The following is a 9,868-nucleotide window of genomic DNA, read 5'->3' as shown; positions in this document are numbered from 1 at the left end:
AGTAAAATTACAAAAAACTATGTATATATAAATTATATTATTTCTAAAATTTAATTTGAAGTTTTGGAGTGAGACTAAAATTTAATTAAAGTTTTGGAGTNGGGCTAAACCCACTTTAACCCTGACCCTAACCCACTTGAGAGGNGGTTTTGGGGGTTGGGGCTTTTTTCTAACTCCTACTTAAGGGGCTTCTTAAAATAGGGCTTTTTCAATAGTGGGTTGGGGCTGGCCCTAGAGCCATGGGTTAAATTGACACCTTTAAATACGCCTTAACTTAACACATGACTCTAATATCATGTTAAGAAGTAAACTTTAAACCTAACTCAACTCTATAAAACTAACTTGTAAAGTGAAATTTACATCCAGTTATATATTCTAAATTACTCTTGGGAAACTTCCAATAACAAAACTCATTCATTTTTATTGAGTTACTTTTAACATATTGTAGCAAGCCAAATTAGTGAGAAAGGGCATTATGATCATTCTATTGGGGGGGGGGTGCAGTTAATAATCATATGGTTCCCTTCAAGTTTGACTATATTAGGCCTTGGTATTTCTAGGCATGGTCTAAATAGAAAAAGAGGGTTACTCCCTATACCACCACATTTTAAAAAAAATTCCAAAGCTATCCTTTATATTTCAAAAAATCCTACACCCCTACTTCTTTTCTTCAGCAGATTTTGAAATTCCTTGAAGAAATAATTCTTTAATGGATTCCGACATCTGTTGAAGAATTTTTTAAGTCTTCAACAGATTTTGAAATCCGTTAGAGAAATTTTTCTTCAACGGATGTTGAAATCTTTTAAGAAATTTTTCAAAAACGGATTTCAAAATTCATTTAATTTTTTTTTGAAAATTTTAACGGATTTCAAAATTCGTTGAAAAAGGATATTTTTTAGATGTTATTGAAGAAGGATATTTTTGAGATGTATTAAAACACAGAGCAATGTAAAATGTAGGATGGTATAGGGAATAACCAATGACATTTTTTTTGCCATCATTTCTATATGCATCCCCGTTTATTTACATAAGAATAAATATGGAATTCTAAAAAATATGAAAGTCACGAAGAAGAAATGCTCTAAAACAAACAAACTTATAAGTGAAATTAATTAAAACTGTCTAATTTAAATCTGGCTTTTGTGCTAAAACAAATAAATAAGATTGCATTGCATGTCTAAAGTTGTGTTCGCTTGAACAAATTTTACTGTTCAAGCAAATTTGTGAGCGATGAATGATTTTAAAATTGTGTTCTCATGCGTTGATTTAAGAGGAAGGAAACATGATGATTTGCGATCATTTACCATGGATTGCACTGTTCAAGCCATCTCGCCATTTTGGAAAGATTTGCACTGATTTATACGTAAAAGACTCATATACCCTCTACTATTTTTCAAAACTCTAAGTCTTACAACCGTTTATAATATTAAAAAATCATAAACTTTAATATAAAGAACTCATAATCCATTAAGAGGAAATATGAAATCATGAAATAAAAAACACATGCACATAAGCTGGCGCAGGAACGTATTCGGATACACCCTTCTTATATCCTGATCCAGTTTCTTCAGTGTTTTCCTTCGGAAGGGTATCCGGATACACTCTTCCTTGTCCGGATCCATGTTGTCTTTCGTTTTGCTTAGGAAGTGTATCCAGATACATTTTGGCTTTCCGGTTCCACCATTTTGTTTTCCGGTGGACTTCTTTCTTTCGATGGCAATTTACTCTTAATTATTATTAATTATTTTTCTCTCTTTAATATCATTTATAAATTTAAATATAACATTCAAAAATAACATTTTATATTACTTTAAAAATTAAGGGCATTTTGGTAATCTTCAATTTCTACCAATTAAACTAATTTTAAAAATTTGTCACATCAATCAAATCCTACACTAATTCTCACAAACTTTACCCTCAAATCCACTCTCAATTACCCACAAATCTATTATAAAAAACAACAAAAAAAAAAATACCCTCAAATCCACTCAAATCCATTCAAATCATCTCCTCCAAATCATCTCCCGCAAATTCATCCAAAAGAACACACCCTAAATCTTTGTTGGAAGACATTCTTTATAGAAAAAAAATATCTACTTCAAATCACAAATTTATAGCACTTTGATTTTTTTATTTGTTTGAGTTGTCATTTATTAAGAATTTCTTTTAATCGCTGATAATCTTGTCAATGAATGTTTTGGTACATGATGCAGTTTTTTCGAAGTCAAATCATGTAGAAAAACAAAGAACAAAACACCTATAGAATAAAATTACCTTTTCTCTTTCATCGCTTAAATTGAATCAATTTATTTCTTAAGGAAATTATTTGAGTATTTATTCTAAAAATATATACATTTTTTTTTTTGGAAAATGGGTTGTTTCTTCCTACACCACGATATTTTCTTTCTGCAACCCCATAGCCTAAAGGAAATGAACCCTTCTGACCACAATGAAGGTGGAGCTATGTGCTTCAGTCATGAGGAGAAGAGGGGCTTATGTTAGTGTTTAGGGGTTATTTTATGTTAGGGTTTTTTTTTTTTTAATTAGGATAATTTAGTCACATGAAGGTGTAAGAAGCAATTATGGAGGTACGGGAAGAAATAGCTTGGAAATGCAGTGGACTTTATGTTTAAATTTTTTTTGAAGCTATGAAATTACCAAAGAGGCCTTCAATAGAAACACTAGCTACAGAACAATCACTGGGTTTCTTATCGGGGCCAAGACTAAAGGATTCTCAGTGAGTGGCATTCAGGCAGCAACCATTCACTTCGAATGCTTCATCCTCTACTTCCAAAATTTTATTCTGCACCTCTAAATTTATAAAATGTTTTTAATTAATGAGTGATTTAAAAGTTTAATTTTTAATTATTAAGGATTTTTGTGCACAACATTTGATTTACATTTCTACACCCTTACATTCTTGCACCTCATTTCATTTCATTATAAACATCTCATTTCATTTTTATTAAAAAACCCTACACCTCACACACCTCCTTCACCTTTGAACTACAACTCTCTCGTAATATTGTTCTTAAACTTTTTACTTTGCAGTTAATATATTTAAGCGATTAAATATTATATAATTCTTATATTAATTTTAACTTATTTTCAATGCTTCTTATATCTTTTTATTTCTTTTGACATTTTATGTATGAATTTATAATGTATTATATAATTTTTATTTAATATAAAATAATTTTATGAATGTATTAAAATTAATAAAATTAATTTTGAATAGAAAAACTGAAAATAAAAGTATTGGATATGAAAATTCCAATTTGTAGAATCGGATTTGGAGATCCGATACTGAAAGATTTTGGATATGATATATGCATGTTTAATATATTATATATAAAACTTTAATTATAATACAGGTTTAATTATTTTATTTTTTTATAATTTTTTCTAAAGTATGTATAATTTTTTATATATTTATAAGTAGTAAAATGATTTTTAATTAATATAAGTTATTTATATGAATTTATTAAAATTAATAAAAGTAATTTAAATTAAAAAAAAATTTCTGGATCCACCGGTTATGTATATCCGATGCATACACACGTTCGGATATCCACATCCGATGTTTCGTTTTAGATATGAAATGGAATTCATACTTATTATATATATCTTTTATTATTTTATAATTTATTTAAATTTATGTATAATATTTGTGTATTAACAGTTTTATAACGATTTGTAAGAGATTCATTTAGACATATATTTTTTATTCATAATTGGTTTTTACACTTTTAATAATTTGATTAATTGGTTTTTATTCTTTTAATATAAAGAAATGACTATAAAACAAATATTAAAACATAATATTTCATATAATTCAAACAGAAAATTTAATATTTTAGAAAAAAATACCAAAATATAATATAAAAACTTTAAAACAATTGAAAACAAAATAATTTAATGAATTTAACTAATTCCTTAATATATTATTTGAAATAAATAACTATTCATTCTATAACATTTATTATTTCATTATAAATAAATAAATTTAATTCAAATCTTTATATAAATAAATAAATTATTAAAATATAACAATTTAATTAAAATAAAATTCAAAAATAAGATAATCGAAAATTAAAATCACCCTAAATACTTTAAAAAATTAAACAAAATATTAAATAGCTAAAAAAAGTTAAACAGAATATTAAAACGATCAGTATTACGAGAGAGAAAATATCTCTATTCAAATATTGTTAAAAGAAAATCTTTGATCATTTTAATTTTTTTAAATATTCATATTATTTAATTACGGAGTAAGTTAGATATTTTGAAAAAAATTTAAAGATGCAAGATGACAGACTTAAAGTGCAGGATGAAACTTTATTCCTTGTCATCACTAATAATGTATTTCTATTGAATTCTTATTTTAGTTTAAGATAAGCATTTATTTCGTATAACTATAGTCAAATAAATATATTAAGATTATAATTATCACCAAAATTTAAATTTATACCATAAAAATATATTTTGTATTTATAATTAACCATTAAAGTTCAATTATAAGATTATTATAAAATTTGTAGCTTTTCTAAAAAAAAAACTATTAATAGTGGATATAAAAATGATAGATTGTAAAAAAATTACATTTAAAAAATTATCACATAAATAGAGAGTAATTTCAAATGATAGCAACATGAATACTAATTACTATGCATATTATTTTTTGAGAAAAAATGTTAAAAATATCTGTTTAAGAATTTATATTTATCATAGATATAACGAAAATATATAACATAAAAAAGATAGCAAATGTCATATTGTTAAAAAGATTTTTTAGAATTGAGTTAAACTCAAATTTCTTTTTTCAAAAGTATTCAATGTTTCACTTCTCATCCAATCAATACTATATAAAAATATTTTCCATTTATAAAAGTAGTTGGAAGTTGCTTCCATTGACATATAAGATATTTTCTAATTTATTATTTTTAATAAAATTGATAGTGACTAAAATCTCATCTTACCTATTGAGTCTACATCCATTGAAAACAAAATTAACAATTGGTTTAATTTAAACAAAATTGTGTAAACTAAACTAATTGAATAATTGAAAAGACCGATTTTTTTTTAATGATTGAAGGCCTTTTATTTTTTATACAAATTAATTGTAAAATAAAATGTATAAAATACTCATTATAAAATTTCAGAGAAACTACGTTCTTGTATTTTACTTCCTTTTCAATTCGTGTATGATATATACTATTTTCCGTCCCCTGAGTTGAAACATGCGAGAAAAAGAAAAAAATATTTAGGAGAATATCTGAACCAATAATATAATATAAAAAAATTATATATACGAAACATTCCAATTTTTTTTCTAAAAATGAGCAGTTAATTTTTTTAATATAGATCTTATAAGAAAAAGTTTGCCGAAAATATAATGCATATGAAATTTAATGAAATACACAAAGTTTGACTTGCAGGTTGGATTGGGATTACCCACATGTTGGTTTAGCCTTTCATGTTTACTTTCATAACAGTGGTTCATCCAGTTGAGCCATTGAGACAGAAATAACAATTAAAAATATAAAATTTAACATTATTAATATTTTATAATTGAATTATTTGATTCTAATACAGAAATAAGCTAAAATACATAAATAAATAAAAATAATTACTCGTATATTAATCTATTTACTTGTACATTGATAAAACAAATATCATTCACGCATTTTAATACTACATTTTTCTAACTTTATCAAATTATTATTATTATTATTGGATGAAAATTAGAGCTGTCAAAATAGGTCACAATCCGTGTATCAACCTGATCAACCACGGGTTCGGATCGAGTCGAGTTTAAAATAATTGTATTTTTTTATGCGGGTCAGATTTCAACCTGACTCATTTAAACTCATTCTCATCCGATTTGAACCTGTGATGGACCGGATTGGTCTACTAACCCACCTACCTAATTTTATTTTATTAAAATTTAATTTTAATTTTATAAAAACATATTTATTATTTTTTTGTTTGGAAAAATATTTAAATTTTCTATTTTCAAAATTAATTAAACACCTATGTTGGGGAGTGAAATTGAATTATAGGAAATTTATAATTTTTTTATTTAAAAAAATATAATTAAGTGAGTTAGGAAACCAACTTGTTTACTCACCAACCCGTGACGGGTCGGACCGAATTCGAATTTTTCTACTTTACTAATAAATGAATCGAATTAAATTGATTTACTAAATGATCAACCAATGATGGACCAAATTAGATCGGGCCAAATGATTTTGACTAGACTAATGAAAATGTCTTAATATAAATAAAATCGCACTTTGTAGTTGGAATTTGTACTATAAAACTAAATTTGCCATTGATATAGTTCAAAGGTGCTTAATATTTATTTATTTTTTCTTCTAGTCTTTCCATTATAGTAGAAAATTCTTTTTATATAGATTAAAAAAATATATCAATTTTTGTATAAATATAGAAACAGAAAGTATAAAAATGTTTAATTTTTTAAGTTTTAAAATAGATATAAGAAATCTTATTTATAAAATAAGTATAATATTATTTTTAAAACAAGTATAAAAAATCTTACTTTTATATCTATTATAAATAATCGATATAAAAAACCTATTTTGTATTGATATATTGTTAAGACAAAAGCTTGGAAAATTAATTTCACTTAAAATTAATTTATGAGCAAAGTGATTTATTTTAGAAGTAAATTTGTTCTAGAATAAAGATGACATTTTGAATCATTTGTCTAGATTTTGTGAGACAGAATAATGCTATCAAACATAAATTTTAGTTTAGTGTTTGAGCTAAGGCAAAAATAGTGAAAAGTGTTCCCAATTTCTTTGAATTGGTCAAAAAACCTTGGCATTGGGTTTCCATGGAAGAGGTAACATTGATTGTTCCCTATCCTAATAATTTGGACACATTCAGAAAACTTGTGTGGATGTGATTTGGTAACCTAAAGATAAAACCCTTTAGCCGATCAACATCTATGTGGTCATCTCCAGTAGACAAATTCAACTAGAATTCCTATACACCACTCATTGTAAAATAAACCATTAATTAATATTTCACACAAAATTATTTTATATTCAATAATCAAACATAACTTATGTAAAAAATAGCTATTTTATTTTCTATTATCAAGTTAAAGGATATTGCAGAGAATCAATGTTGTTAGAGTTAATCAAAGATAAGAGATACAAAGAAACGTTTTGTGTAAGATTTTAATAATATTTAAAATAAATGTTTTTAATAAAAATTAATTAAAAGTATTTAAGTATAGGTTATAAGTGGACTTTAGTGAAATTTACATCCACTTATATATTATAAATTGGCGGTATCTCTAGTTGACGTCAGACTTCCAACACACCTCCTCACGTCGAGATATATACATCTCGAAGGTGAGACTATATATTAATGGGTGATTGATAACGGCCGACAACAACTGGAACAATATATCCAACAAACAAGAAATATCGCTAGGATAGACTTTAATCATAGTTCTGATACCATGTTAAAAGTGGACTTTAAAGCTAACTCAATCTCACAAAACCGTAAGATGAGATTTGTACCCACTTATATATATATATATTATAAATTGATCGTATCTCTAGTTGACTTGGAACTTCCAATGATATATACAATACTTAAAATTTAATTAGATCTAATTATTAATAAGTTGACTTGTGTGAATTTTGTTAGTTTCTATCCTGAATTTGAAACTCTCTTATATTTTGAACTCTTAGTGTGATTAACGAAGAAGAAACATGTTTTGAATGTTATTTAAAGAAGAAATTCACTTATCCTGTAAGAAAATTTACACTGTCGCTAAATTAAATTTTATTACATGCATGTAATAGATTAATTATTTGTAAGAATACTAATTTTAAAAATATTAATGGTAAATAAACAATTTCGAAAATAGTGTATGTGAAAATAACTTGGTTGTTTGATATATTTTTTTTCTCGTTCTCTTTTTTTAGTAGCACGGTCGACAAAAGCAAAAGTAGAAAGAAAAATAATAGAGGACAAAATGATGGCTTCCAATGGAGTAAATATGAAAGGATTGAAAGATAATAAAAATAAGAATTTATATACAAGTCATTTTAAAAAGGGTCTTATATATATATATATATATATATATATATATATATATATATATATATATATATATATATTAAATTAAACTTTTAATTATTCCGTGTTTTTTTTTTCAGAATCTCATTTTTTATTTTTTAATATTTTTTAACTTTTTTTATGGACTTAGATACTTTTTCATCTTTCCTCCAACGAAAACATGTGACTTAAAAAATAACACAATATAAAAAAAAGCAAATTATATTTTTTAATCTCATTTAGATTTGATTTTTAAATTTTTATATATATATATATATATATATATATATATATATTTAAAATATTTAGTGAGTATTCATGAGTATAAGCTTGCAGATAATTTTTAAATAAATATATTCGATGGATAAGATATATTTTTTATAATGAATCCAACTAGACATTTCTTATATTCAATTGATTTTTAACATGTTAAAATAAGTTAATCAAATAACATGAATTGGATTAAAAATAAAATAGTTTAACCCGATTCACTTTATGATAAACTCAAATTTTTACCACTCAATTCACCATAAGTTAGTAAGTTAAACAGATTAATTCATTCAGTCAGATAAAATAAAATATGTTTTGTCATAACATTTGTATAGTTTTTGTTAAAAATACTTTCTCGAAAAAGAAACGAAAACTCCAACTATCTCATATGCAAATGTACTTGGATGAATCTGAATAAAAAAAAAACACGACGGTGGAGGAAAATGTAGAAAAAAGTAAAAAGTAAAAAAAAGAAAGAAAATGTTTTCAACTTGAACATAACTAACATTGTTGTCATTTGCTCCTCATATTTCATTGACATTTTTCTATTGTTTATACCATGAATTATTATAACACTAAGTTTCATATTATCATAAACTTATTTTTAACGAAAGAGACAACAGAAACAATAAAAATAGAATTCTTATAAAATTAAAAGATAACTTATTTAAATTTAAGTGAGTTATGAATAATTCATCATAAACTAACTTAAACATATATAATTAATAAATTAAATAAAATTAATCCAATTTAACTCATAGTCAAAAAAACATTAAATTTCAATTTAGTTTAATTACCTGTAACAATTCTAAATACATATATTGTTTGTGAGCAAATGAGTATTGTATCGTATGAGCTCTCTACCGTATGGGCTGGACTGTCTTATAAGGTCACCCTGTAATCAAACATACCGGACGGTCGAGGACGAACGAACGGTGAAAGTTCATAATCAGGTCTTTCTGCAAAGAATAAATTAAGTAATTATTAGAAGTATTGAACTGGGATTGGGCGGTAATTAAGATTTCATTAATCCTAGACCCATGACGAGAACTATAAATACAGATCAAAATTAAGAGGTAGGTGATCCACATTTACTATGCATTAATTACAATTGTTCTAGATTACCATAGGGATATCCTATTGATTTTAGCATCGGAACACTTTTAATAAGTACACCTGCGGATGGTGAAACAAAAATAGGCTAAAGATTGAGATCAGACATTTTTGTAAAAGAAATTGTGTAAACATTTGAAGTAATTTGACCTGGCATATGAAACAAATGTAATATTTAGTTTTTTTACTTAAAAAATTGTTATCGATATTAAATGGTCCAATTGAAATAGGGATGAGAAATGAATATTTGACTTGTGTTATTAATTCGAACCCAGTACTGTAGCTTAGAGGCCCAATACGCGTTGGCCCATTATCTTGAATGAAAGACAGATACGTTCTGTCTGCGTGGCATTTGCTGAGAATGAAAGCAGAGTTAGAGAGAGAG

This window comes from Vigna radiata, chromosome 11, assembly GCF_000741045.1.
Source record: "Vigna radiata var. radiata cultivar VC1973A chromosome 11, Vradiata_ver6, whole genome shotgun sequence".
NCBI lineage: Eukaryota > Viridiplantae > Streptophyta > Magnoliopsida > Fabales > Fabaceae > Vigna > Vigna radiata.
Note: the sequence above shows the minus strand (reverse complement) of the source record.